At 43.4% G+C, this 13,815-nt stretch overlaps 1 protein-coding gene across 1 annotated transcript in view; it reads right to left on the reverse strand.

The window, feature by feature from the left end:
- The window catches only part of SDK1 (sidekick cell adhesion molecule 1), a 1,012,418-nt gene that overhangs the window by 890,543 nt on the left and 108,060 nt on the right, over positions 1 to 13,815 (reverse strand). The window lies entirely within an intron of this gene.

Consider the following 13,815-nt stretch of genomic DNA (forward strand, 5'->3'; position numbering starts at 1 on the left):
AATTGTCATAGGAATTACATAGGAGTTATATAAGAATTGTCGGGAACTTGAGGTAATTAGAAACATTTTAGATTTGAAAGGGGTAGTGGGTGTGGTGGGTGGAGATTGGGAAGGAACTGGTTGTGTTAAATAGGTTTTATGTATTTTTTGAAGAGTAGGGTTTTAGTTTCTTTTTTGAAGGTTTTGTAGTCTGTGGTCAAGGACAGCAGATTGGTGATTTGTCTGTCTAGTTTTGCTGCTTTGGAGGCCATTAGATTGTCATATAGTTTTCTTCATTTGACATTTTTGGTTGGTGGGTGTGTGAATAGTGGGTGGGTTCTCCTGTGTCTGGCTGAGGTGGATTGAGTTAGTCGGTTGTTCCAGTAGGATGGGCTTTCTCCATTAATAGCTTTGAAAAGTAGGCAGTAGAATTTGAAGTGTATTCTTGCTTGTATTGGGAGCCAGTGTGAGTCGTGGTATGCTTCTGTGATGTGGTCACATTTTTTCAATGAGTAGAGTCTTAAGGCTGTATTTTGTATTGTTTGTAATTGCTTTATCATGGTCGCTGTGCAAGAGAGGTATAGTATGTTGCAGTAGTCAATTAGTCCAAGGATAAGAGATTGTACCAAAAGTTGGAATTGTTTCTTGTCAAAGAATTTTCGGATTTGTCTTGTTTCTCATAGTCACGAATGATGCTTTTATTACTTTGTTGATTTGAGGTTACATGGTACAGCCTGTTGCATAATACATAGTCTGTTATTAAGACATGGGGGAAGCCTCTGCTTGCACTGGATCGGTAGCATGGAATGTTGCTACTCTTTGGATTTTAGCCCAGTACTAGTGACCTGGATTGGCCACAGTGAGAATGGGCTACTGGGCTTGATGGACCATTGGTCTGACCCAGTAAGGCTATTCTTATGTTCTGCCAACCTCATTTGAATGCACGTTTTTTGGAGAATGACTTGCCTTTTTGAAATCGCTACAATAATGGCTGTGACAGCGGTCCATCAGATTGTAACGTGAAGTTTTTAGAATCTAGCCTCAAGTGTTTGAGGCTTGTGCAGATGAGGACAGAACTTGCAGAAATGGGGCAGGGGTGGAAATAGAACCCACGGGGACTGGAACAAATTTGTCCCCATGTCATTCTCTACTTTAAACCACACCCCAAAAAAGGGACTGTACTAGGTTAGAGAGGAATTGAACGTATGAGATTTTCACTTTTGAAAGCTCTGAATGCATGTTTAAGCATATGCTTTTGATACATTCTTCTGCATCTGCTTCAAAGAAAGTGGAAAAGTCTGCAGGCTCCTGCAAATGCCTAACCTTTTAAAGAGAAAACACCACAGGAAACTTCTCTTTTGAAAATTAGTTTGTAGGCCTGCCAGAACAAATTAACTGAAAACTCAGTGGACTCTTTGATTACTGGCCCCATGGGGTCTATTTTCTGAAAATGTTTAATCCCTGATATTATTCTTGATACTCAATGCCGTGCTTAAGGGGCTCACAGTAAGTATTTTTAAAAACTTCACTTTCTGCTCTCAATTATCAAAAAAATATAGATCCAAAGCTAAAACAGATAAATGTTATAGGCACAATGGGCTGGATTCTGTATAGGACATCTGGTCTCAGAAGCTGTCTAAGCGGCTTTTGAGAATCGCTCACAGCCATCCTATATAGAATCGTGTCTGTCTTCACAGAAAGACGCCTAAGCCCGCCTAACACCATGATTCTCTAGCCAGCATCCATGTCACAAACGCCAGCTAGAGCTGATCACAGCAAGGGAATCTCCCTGCCATGATCAGTTTAGCAGCAGGGAACGCATTCCCCCCCTCCCCCCCACCCACCCCCGCAAAAGGGATGCCCAGTCCCTCCTGACGGAACTCTCGAAGCCGCCCTACCTAACCTTGAATGTTCATGGCAGGAGGAGTGCCCAATTCCTCCTGCTGCCACCACCCCAAATCCCCCGGCAGGAGGGATGCCCAATACCTCCTGCCACCCCCACCCCTCCGATACACATGGGCTGGGTTTGACCCATGTGCCTAAGGTCCCGCCCACAGGATGGGCCTAAGACTACTGGGCCAATTCCGGTTGGCCCAGGTGCCTCAGGCCCCACCTGTGGGCGGGGTTTGTGGTGCCGGGGCCAATCAGGCCCTAAGGCCCGCCATTCGATGGATAGCAGGCCTGCCGGATGGACGGGCTTGGGACCCGTCTGTCCGGAAAACGTATTTATAGGTACAGGGAGAGGGGTTGAGGGGTCAGCAGGGGGTCACAGGGTCAGCGGGTGGGGGGGGCCAATCGGGGGTTCGGGGGCGATTGGGGGAGGGGTGTGTGCTGATGGCAGGAGAGCCTGGGATCCCTCCTGCCCGGATCTTAGTGGGGGTGAGGGGTGGGGGGTCACATGGGCAGGAGGGCTTGGGCTACCTCCTGGCCCGATGTTGTCGGGGGCTCGCGGCTCGATGGTGCAGGAGGGCTTGGGGGTCCCTCCTGCCCCGATGTTGTCGGGGGGAGTCGCAACTTGACGGGGCAGGAGGACTTGGGCTCCCTCCTGCCCCGATGTTGTCAGGGGGAGTCGTGGCTTGACAGGACAAGAGGGCTTGGGCTCCCTCCTGCCCCGATGTTGTCGGGGGGGGGGGGGGGTTGCAGCTCGACGGAGCAGGAGGGATTTGGCTCCCTCCTGCTCGGATCGTTGTCGGGGGGGAGGTGTTGTTTTTGACAGCTTTTAGGCGAAGGACTTGCTCCTCCTTCGCCTAAAAGCTTTTGTGTTGGGCGTTTGGGACTTGGGCTTTTTTTGGTTGATTATATGTTGTTAGTGCAGACATAGTGATGTTCTGGGCATTTAAATAGCTGAATGTAGAGGCAGGCCTTTATCAAAAAAACCTCCTTTTGGACGTTTGTTTTTTGATAATGGACATTTTCCCTGCTTCTACTTTCAACGTTTAGGGCCTTAGGCCAAAAGGGGACTTAGACTTTTTTTTTTTTTATTATGCCTCTCCACGTATTCTATAAAGGGTATGAACACCACGGGCATGCCCTCAAATTTAGGTGCTTAATCTGGACGCCAAATATAGAATTCAGGGATAACTGGATAACATTCCCATGCCCCTTCCCAGTCCATATTATGCCCCCTGAGAGAGGGACTATAATGTGTAAATGTGATTATGTGTTATACTGTTTTCATAGGCTAACCGCATGTTAAGTCCTAACACACCTTAGCAAAAGGGCCCCTTAAACATCTTGTTAACCTATGTTTTGCCTCAATTAAAATTTGTGAATAGAATTCCAGAGCAATATAATATTCATCTCAATTAATTATTTTAAGCAGAAACCATCTAAAATACAGTATAATACTCACTCTTCTGAGAGCTTATTTTACTTTTACTACTACTGTAGTAAGATAATTTCAGGCAGGATATAAAAAATGAAATACATACATAATTTTTATAAATGAGAACTGATTTTTGTTGATTATTTAGGGGCCCTTTTACTAAATTGTGATAAGCACTAATGCGTGTTTACTGAAGGTTAAATTCTGCTTCTGCAGGGCGCGCTCAAGCGTCTCACGGTAGTTTGGGAATGTGTGTGTGCTACTCATGTGCTAACATATAGGTTTTGTTTTTTAGAATGGGGCATGTTTTGAGGCAAAGAGTAGGCGTGCCCTGTACTAATCAGCACAGCTACATCACTGTGTGCTAACAGAATAGCACATGGTTAGTGCATTAGCCCGTACTTAGTAAATAGGTGGCATACCTTTTCTGTAGTAGTGGCAGGCAGGAGGAATGCCTACTCTCTCCTGCCTTAGGGCCTGCACTGCAAAATGGTAGCACCCTGCCCAGTGTATCCTGGGATGCACAGGGAGGGGCATAAGCAGGAGGATGCTGCCATTTTGCAGAGGCAGGCCCTGAGGCAGGAGGGAGTAGGCATCCCTCCTCCCTGCCACTACTCCAGAAGATACAGAGGGTGAGGAGGTCTGAAGGTGGGGGGGGGGGGGTCAGGATATTTGCTCACACAGTCAGCCAAGGGATCTGAGGGGGGTTCCCAGCTCACATGGTTGGGGGGCCACTGGACCACCATGGATAATTATTTGGGGCTGGGAAAGGTTCAGTTTGGGTAAGGTTGGGTGAAGGGGTCCACTGGGCCACCAGGGATATTTTATTTTGGTTCAGGAGGGGGGTCAGGTTGGATCAGGGATATTTTATTTTTGGTTGGGGGGCATGCTTCCTGACTTTCCTAACAGGAAAGTAAAGTCAGGAGGCACTACTAATAGCGCTGAGCTGTCGGTAGTTTAAAAGGGGTTTTGTGCAGCCCATTATTCTGGATATTGCACAGAATCTGTTAATGAGCTTGTTTTAATATTGAGCTCATTAGCATGGTACTTTTGATCACTGCTTCCAGTTTAAATCAGTGTTTCTCAACTTGGTCCTGGAGTACCCCTTTGCTAGTCAGGTTTTCAGGATATCCACAATGAATATGCATAAACTTGATTTGTATGCATAATCATTGTGGATATCCTGAAACCTGACTTGCAAGGGGGTACTCCAGGACCAAGTTGAGAAATACTAATGAAATGCTGCCAGCACAGTGGGCTTTGTGCATCTGCCCCTCGTTATTTTACCATGTAGCTGAACAGAAACATATTGTAGAGAATGACAACAGATAAAGATTGTAAGACTCATTTAATCTGCCCAATCTCATTCAAAGAACAATGTCTTAAACTTCCACTGATGTTGGGCTTAGTCTTAACTTCTCTTCAACTAGAGACTAACACGATTGGATCCTCATAGCTACTCTAGTGGTCCCCAGGGCTTTATTCATGCAGCATCAGTAGCTCTTTGAAAGGTTCATAGGTCCTCATTCCAAGGACATAATCCTAACTACAGCTCTTTGAGGTGTGGTTCAGGTTTTTGTTTTAATGCATCTGTGAAACAGTTTGTGTAGTAATTTATCACTGCACTAATAGCTATTGAGCTGCTTTTCAGTTTTCTATCTTATTACCTCATTAGCATGGCTCTTGCACAAACATTCACAAAAAAGCTAATGTACAAGCATCAAAACTGTGATTACAACATGCAAGTTCTCACAATCAGAATTTTGCACATTAATTCTGCTTTATCATGCATTACCACTTGGAAAGCATTAGCACATACTGACCTCATTATCTTTAAAGTTTCTCAGCACAGATTTTTTTTTTTCCTTTTCTTTTACAACTTAAAAGAATTGTTATACAAAACTATCTGCAATGAAATAGTTCTGAAGGCTTTCTATTTAACACTTTGCTTGTTGGGAAAAAGACACTTTTCCAGAAACTCTAACCTGCATGGGTAAGGCTGATACAGCTGTTGAAGTATCAGTATCCAGCCCAGCTCTTTATTTAAACAACTGATGAATATATTTTAATTATTACAATTACATTGGTGGCTTTTATTCTGCCTTAACTTCCCATTCTAGGCAGATTACAAAAGAGATAAACTGGACATTTCCAGAAGAATTGCAGGTTCAGGTACTTGTTACACGACTATAACATTGTCCAAAACATGAGATACTTGGGATGGCATTAACTTGTCTTTACAAAGTTCTTGAACAGGAGGGTCTTTATTTCCCTTCGGAGGGTTTTGTAGTCAGGCGGTGTTAACAGTATGTGTGTGAGATAGTGGTCTAGTTTCGCTGCCTGAGTTGCTTGTAATCCATCGTACCTCTTGCACTGCGTGCCTTTGATTGGGGGGTGAATAAATGGAGTCTATGTTCTCCTTGGTCTGGTTGAGCTGTTACGGATAAGGCGATCATTCAGGTAGGCAGGGGGTAGTGCCATTCAGGGCTTTATATAGTAGACAGTAGAATCTGAATAATATTTATGCTTACCTTACAGTTGGCCTGTAAAACCTTTTGGTGGTTAGGATTGCCCTCCAGTATTAAAATTTAGCCCTTGCACTAACATGACTAGTCCTATTTTTGGAAAGTGATCCTTCTTAGAATTGTAAGAATTTGAATAGGAAAAGATCTAGGGAAACCAATCTTAAAACAGAGTTGCAGTGCTTTTGACTTGCTTTTGTTTGCACATTTGGAAAAATATGAAAAAATACAAAATACATGTATAGATAGTACCTAAACTATACACACAACTTGTCTCCATCAAATCTGAGCAAGTCATGGTCTTATACACTGATTAATCAATATCCCATATTATTGATAATCTAAGGAAGTCACAGAAAAGCACCATAATTAAAACATGCAGAATAATAAAGAGAAGAACGAAGAGAAGAAACTTTAACTATGTTACTTAATTATTGACATTTATTAGCTGATATTTGAAGAAATTGTTTAATTATGCAGGTTTTAAGATTTTAGTTTGTTTCTTATTTTATGTATGTTTTCATTGATATAAACGGTATATAAAAAATAGGTTTAAATAAATCAGACATATGCATAGTAACATAGTAGATGACGGCAGATAAAGACCTGAATGGTCCATCCAGTCTGCCCAACCTGATTCAATTTAAATTTTTTTTTTTTTTAATTTTTTCTTCTTAGCTATTTCTGGGCAAGAATCCAAAGCTTTACCTGGTACTGTGCTTGGGTTCCAACTGCCAAAATCTCTATTAAGACTTACTCTAGCCCATCTACACCCTCCCAGCCACTGAAGCCCTCCCCTGCCCATCCTCCACCAAATGGCCATATACAGTCACAGACCGTGCAAGTCTGCCCAGTACTGGCCTAGTTCAATATTTAATATTATTTTCTGATTCTAAATCTTCTGTGTTCATCCCATGCTTCTTTGAACTCAGTCACCGTTTTACTCTCCACCACCTCTCTCGGGAGTGCATTCCAGGCATCCAGTGCCCTCTCCGTAAAGTAGAATTTCCTAACATTGCCCCTGAATCTACCACCCCTCAACCTCAAATTATGTCCTCTGGTTTTACCATTTTCCTTTCTCTGGAAAAGATTTTGTTCTACGTTAATACCCTTCAAGTATTTGAACGTCTGTCTCTCCTTTCCTCTAGGGTATACATATTCAGGGCTTCCAGTCTCTCCTCATACGTCTTCTGGCGCAAGCCTCCTATCATTTTCGTCGCCCTCCTCTGGACCGCCTCAAGTCTTCAATGTTCATATAAGATTATGCTCCACAGTTTTGGCAAAATCAATCAATACAGTTTATACAACACATCACATATGAGTCTCCCAATATATCATCATCATAAAAACAGCCTTGAGAAACAAGTAAACCTTCAACAGCTTCAACAGAAGTAAGTTGCCATAACTCTAGAGCAGGGGTGTCAAAGTCCCTCCTCGAGGGCCACAATCCAGTCGGGTTTTCAGGATTTCCCCAATGAATATGCATGCGATCCATTTGCATGCACTGCTTTCATTGTATGCTAATAGTTCTCATGAATATTCATTGGGGAAATCCTGAAAACCCGACTGGATTGTGACCCTCGAGGAGGGACTTTGACATCCCTGCTCTAGAGGAAGATCATTCCACATAGCTAGACCAGCCACTGAAAACATAAGTAAATGATCCTCCTCCAGATGAACATGGTGAAAGAAGAAATTCCAGTAAACATTTTCCTTTAGATCTTAAGGCTCAAGATGGACAATATATTTTTAAAGAAGCAAAAATACTTGAAAGAGCATCATTATGCATAGGACAATCTTAATATATCATTGTAATGTATTTGTATGCCAAGTAAAACTTATGGTTCAATGCAGATTACACACAGAAAAGAAATTCAATAGATTATACAGCAACAAACTTACAAAACAAATGTCTCAAGGAATGTCTAAAATTCATGTAAGTGGAAGAATGGAAAATCAGTAAGAAAATCATAGACCCCCCCAGTTGTGCTGCTTGAAAGGAAAGCAATCTCTCCAAAGATGTGTTCTCCCCTAAAGATGGGAAGGCAAAGGATTGACATTTCTTGTGACATAAGAGGAACCATCCAAATGAAGGAGTCGTGAGGCAAAAGATGTCAATCATTCAGCGGTGGGCTATCCAAACTGTACTTTATTGATAGACAGCAGGATCTGAACAAGTGGACTCAACAATGAAAGTGTTTCAGCAATCCTGCCTCTGTCAAGACATAAGAGGAAACTGCAAAGCAAAATCAGCTAGCATATAACCTGGGACTAGACCATTCAACATTTATAATGGATTTCCACTGGAAGCCAGCAAAGCCTATGATAGTAGGAAGAAATATGGTCCTGTTTCTTCAAAGAACATATCAATCAAACAGCTGTATTCTGAACTGTCTGCAGTTGCTTCAAGAGCTTCTGTGGACAGGACAAATAAATGATATTACAGTAATATAATATGCTTAGAGCCAAAACTTGAGTTAATAATGTGAACTGAACTTAGGTTCCTCAAAATAAGCACATATAGAGCAAAATTGCCACATCAGAGAAAGCCTTTCAAAAGACAAGATTGACCTGGTCCTGCTTGGATAAATCCCTGTCCAAAATTACCCCCAATATCTTTATAGCACTGGCCAACAAGTACCTTTTTAATGCCCAATCAAAATGCTGGTCTCACGAATGTCAGGGGTTCTGAAAGCAAAGACTGTATCTGATTTCAAGAAAGCACAGGACAGGCACATCCACTATCTCCTCCTCTCCATAGGGGATCAAATGCTGTGGATGGGCAGACTGGATGAGTCATTTGACCTTTATTTGCCATATTAGATTACTGTAATATCATTTATTTGTCCTGTCCACAGAAGCTCCACCACCTTTACTGGGAAACTGTTCCACGCATCTATCACCCTTTTGTAAAAAAGTATTTCCTTAGATTACTCCTGAGCCTATCACTTCTTAACTTCATCCTGCGGCACTTGCATACAACGTCTGACATTCGTGAGATCAAATATCAATTTAAATAAAATCCAAATGAGATAGTGGAGGCAAAATGGTGACAGAGTTCAAAAACGCATGGGATAGACACAAAGGATCCCTAAATAGAAAGAGGATAATATTGACACAAAATGTGACAGATCAAAAACTAGAATTTCATTTATGATTCACAGGAATGGTGCTTTCATGGAAGCCCAGCAGCAGCAGGGAAGTGAAGATAATGCAGGACAGACTTCTACGGTCTGTATCCTGTATATTACATTACATTAGAGATTTCTATTCCGCCAATGCCTTGCGGTTCAAGGCGGATTACATCAAAGTTAACAAGAATTACATTAAAAGTTTGCAGGAACAGCATAAGCGATGTCATAATATTTATTTAAGAAGTACCAAAGAGTTGTCGAGATCTTAAGGTGATAAATGTTCGGTAAAGAATTACCAAAGAGAAGTCGAGATCTTAAGAAAGATAATTATTGGGTAAATTAAAAGCATTTAGATTTATATATAAATATTTACATATTTATATAAGTATATGATAAGACGGATTGGGGGGGAGGCAGTTGGAAATAGCTTTGACGGTGATTCCAGCAGTGGGGCAGTATGGGGCTGTGTAGCTAATGCTGGACAAATTTCTACGGTCTACGTTTCTTATGAGGCAAGAAAGATCAAGAGCAATTATATGTATTTTATACTACATTCAAATTGTCTGAGTACAGGTCTTGCCTATCTCGGGCGGGGGGAGGGGAAGACACCTCTGAAACAGCAAGCAAGTAAAACAAATAATTACTGGTTTGTTGCCTTGATAATGAATGTGACTGTTGGACAGACTGGATGGATCACACAGGTCTTCATTACCTGCCGTCATTTACTATGTTACTTACTATGTTGCCCATTAATCCTGAATAATATGCTACTCCTTTAGGACTCTTTTATACACCTGGATCACATCTCGCCATTGATCCCTACTAGCATCAGTCAGGCCAGCTCTATTTGCCTAGAGCAATGCTTCAATGTCAAAAGCTCTTCATCAAACCATTTATCAGATTCACAGACCCGCCTGTGTCTACGTCGCATGGGTGCAAAATCTTAAATTCACCAAACCATAGATCACTCGGTGCTAAGCTACCTTTATAGCACTTAGCTCAGATTTCTATGCCTAATTTTGCTTGCAAGGACTTATGCCTGCTGAAAACTGGTAGTTAGGCATGTAAATGACCCTACACTGCACCTAAATTTTAGAAACGCCTCTGATCCACCCATTCTCCTTCCCTGACCATGCTCCCTTTTCTATTTGCACATTATGCAGCATTATAGAATAGCATTTAAGCATATCCATGCTTAAGTCTTAATCTCAATTAACATCGTATTGGTGTCTTTTATTCCGCCAATAACATGTGGTTCTAGGCGGATTACATGAAGAGGTGTTCTGGTCATATCCTGTAAGTTTACAAGATGGCTATTTGGTTGGAAAGTTTAGGGACTGGGGAAGAAAGAGGTAACTGGTTATATAATAAGTCTGTCTTGATAAATTTCCTGAATAGCATGGTTTTTATTTCTCTTCTGAAGGTTTTGTAGTTTGGTGCCGAGATCAGTAAGTTGGAGAGGTGGTGGTCTAGTTTCGTTGCTTGCATGGCCAGTAGCCTGTTGTGCATTTTTTTTGCGCTGTATGCCTTTAATTGGGGGGGGTGAGTAAAGGGTGTCTGCGTTCTCCTTGGTCTGATTAACAACTCATTAACTAATTAGTTTGTGTACAAATCTGGAATCCATGCCCAAGTAGTGTAAGAAGATTTTTTAAAAGGGTTCCAGAGGTGAAAGTGTTCTCCCCAGAAATTTTTTCCAGCTGGGTGGCATGAAAAACTAGCCGGGTGGGGCGGATGAGGAAATTTGGTGGTGGGGAAAATTGATCCCCTCTTTTACTAAGGTGCGCTAGCATTTTTAGCGCGCACAAACCTCTGCGCTACGTGGGAAAACTAACGCCAGCTCAATGCTGGCATTAGCATCTAGCGCGCATGGCAATTCTCCGCACGCTAAGCACACGCTAAAACCACTATCATAACTTAGTAAAAGGAGCACTAAATGTGCACTATTTTTATTAGTTAATTATTATTATTATTTTCCAATGCTCAATATGACTTCCTTTTTTAAGGTTTGACACTTGTGCCAGAATGTTTTTACTAAATTTAAGAAGTATTTGCCCTCTGTCAAATGGTATAGAGGTTAAAAAAAGGGAAAGGCGTTAATGAAGTCATTAGGTTCAATCTAGCCATTTATTTCTGCATGAATTTAAACAACTAAAAATAAAAGATAAATATAGCTCATCCAGTCATACAAGAAATGGCTCTACAGCAGGGGTGCCCACACTTTTTAGGCTTGCGAGCTACTTTTAAAACCACCATGTCAAAATGATCTACCAACAATAAAATTTTAAAAAAACACAAAGCACACTGTACGCAGAGAATGATTCTATGCAATGTCACCTCAGGAACAACTATACAAAAATAGACAAATATATCCCCTCCCTTTTTACTAAATCGCAATGGCGGTTTTTAGCACAGAGAGATGCGCTGAATGCCCTGTGCTGCTCTCAATGCTCATAGGCTCCCTGCACTAAAAACCGCTATTGCGGTTTAGTAAAAGAGGGCCATAGTGCAAAATAGACAGCAGATATAAATTCTCAAAACAGACACATTTTGATCACTAAACTGAAAATAAAATACATTTTCCTACCTTTTTGTCTGGTGATTTCATGAGTCCTTGGTTGCACTTCCTTCTTCTGACTGTATATCCAATATTTTTTTCTTTCTGCCCCTCCCCTTTTCTTTCTGTCTCTTTTTCTTTCTCTCTCCCCCCCGCCTGCCTGTCTTTCTCTCTCCCCCTGCCCCCCCAAGCCATCGCACCGATTTCTCCACTTCCCTGATTCTTTCCCTACCCCCTAAGCCACCACGCCGATTTCTCCCTGTTGCTTCCATGAGCCAGGCCAGGCATGTACAAGCGCCGGACTCACAAGACTTGACCTCCGACGTCAATTCTAACGTCGAAGAGTAAGTTCCAGGCCAGCCAGGCAGCGATTGGCTGGCCCAGAACTTCCTCTCTGACGTCAGAATTGACATCAGAGGTGAAGTCTTGTGAGTCTGGCACTTGTATGTGCCTGGCCTGGCTCAGGGAGGCAGGAAGAAAAAGATTGCAAAGGCAACGCGATCAACTCACATTGCTTTTGCGATCTACTGGTCGATCGTGCTCGACCATTTGAGCACCCCTGCTGTTTGGTATCCTGTCCTGACTTGAGGAAAGGGGTTTAGTCCCCAAAACAATGCCTTATTTCCATTTCCTATTTATAAACTTTAATCAATAGATACAATACTACTTGATTCTACATAAAGCAACAAAAAATTTTTTTTCTACCTTTTGTCGTTTCTGCTTTAATCATCTCTTCGCTCTCTTCTTTCTATTCAGCATTTGTCCTCGCTCCCTTCCATGCAACATCTGTCCTCTCTTTGCCCCTTCCACCCAGCCTCTGCCCTCTCTCTCTCTCTCTACCTCTTCCATCTACTGTCCACCCTCTCTGTGCCCCTTGCATCCACTGTCCACCCTCTCTGCCCTTTCCATCCTGTGTCCGCACGCTCTCTGTTCCATATGGCATCTTCCCTCTTTCTATTTCCCTTCAATAAACTGTATATCCTGTGCCCTTTCTCTCCTTTGTTCATGATTCATTTCAGCTTCACCCACTCCCCTATGCTCTCCTTTCCTTCCTTCCTTCCCACTCCACCCCATGCTCTGGCATCTCTATCTCCTTCCCTTCTTTCCCCCCATGCCCTGGGATCTCCATCCTCTCCCCATATGCGCTGACATCTCTCCCCCCCCCATGTTCTTGGCATCTCTTGCCTCTCCTCTCCATTCCATGGTCTTCCTTCTCCCCTCTCTCTCCCCAATTGGGTGCTGCTGTAGCAGCACTTATCTTTCCATCCCCAATTGGGTGCAACAGCAGCTTTTTCTTTCCCAATTGGGTGTACCAGCTTTTCTCTTCCCCCTCCCCCCAAAAAATTGGGTGCAGCAGCAGCAACATTTCTCTTCTCTTCCCCCTCCCCCTCAAAATGGGTGCAGCAGCAGAACATTTCTCTTCCCCCTCCCCTCCCCCATTCGGTGCAGCAGCATTTCTCTTCCCCCTCCCTCCCAATTGGGTGCAGCATGTCTCCCCCCCATTGGGTGCAGCAGCATTTCTCTTCCCCCTCCCCCTATAGGGTACAGCAGCAGCAGCAGCAGAATTTCTCTCCCTCCCCCCAATTGGGTACAGCAAAAGCAGCAGCATTTCTCTTCACCCTCCCTCCATTGGGTATAGCAGCAGCAGCATCATTTCTCTTCCCCCTCCCCCTCTAATTGGGTACAGCAGTATTTCTCCTCCCATTCACCTCCCCCCCGCCCCCCCGGTCTCACACACCCAGCAGATTCACTACAGACAAAGGCAAGTTGCAAGTTTCCTTCGTCGCTGATCTATCTCCCAAAGGTCAGCGACAGAGGGAAACTTACAACTTGCTGCTCTTGCTTACTTCAGGCCTTTCTCGTTGCCGAGTCCTGCCTTCGCGGAAACAGAAAGTAGGCAGGACCCGGCAGCGAGAAAGGCCTGAAGTAAGCAAGAGCAAGTAAGCTTCCCTCCATGGCTGGCCTATCTTCCGTATGCTCCGGGGCTCTAAAGGTACCACTGTCCGTGCCAGCTTCTCTTCCCTACCCCCCCCCGGACATAACTTCCGGTTTCGGAGGGAAGAGAAGGGAAGCTGGGTTCAAGTCGCTTGCTAGGTTTTATTTTGTTTAGTCAGGCGGGAGTCTTTCGGCAGCTCTTCAGCTGCACATTAAGCAGTGGCGGCAGCAGGATTCGCGGCAGATGACAGCCGGGCGGGCATCTAAATTTGCTGGGTGGAGCGCCCGGCTAAAAGCGCTGGGGAGAACACTGGGTGATCTGGGAAATTATAAACCGATGAGTCTCATGTCGGTGCCGGGCAAAAT

Source organism: Geotrypetes seraphini, chromosome 11 (genome assembly GCF_902459505.1).
Source record: "Geotrypetes seraphini chromosome 11, aGeoSer1.1, whole genome shotgun sequence".
In the NCBI taxonomy this organism is placed as follows: domain Eukaryota; kingdom Metazoa; phylum Chordata; class Amphibia; order Gymnophiona; family Dermophiidae; genus Geotrypetes; species Geotrypetes seraphini.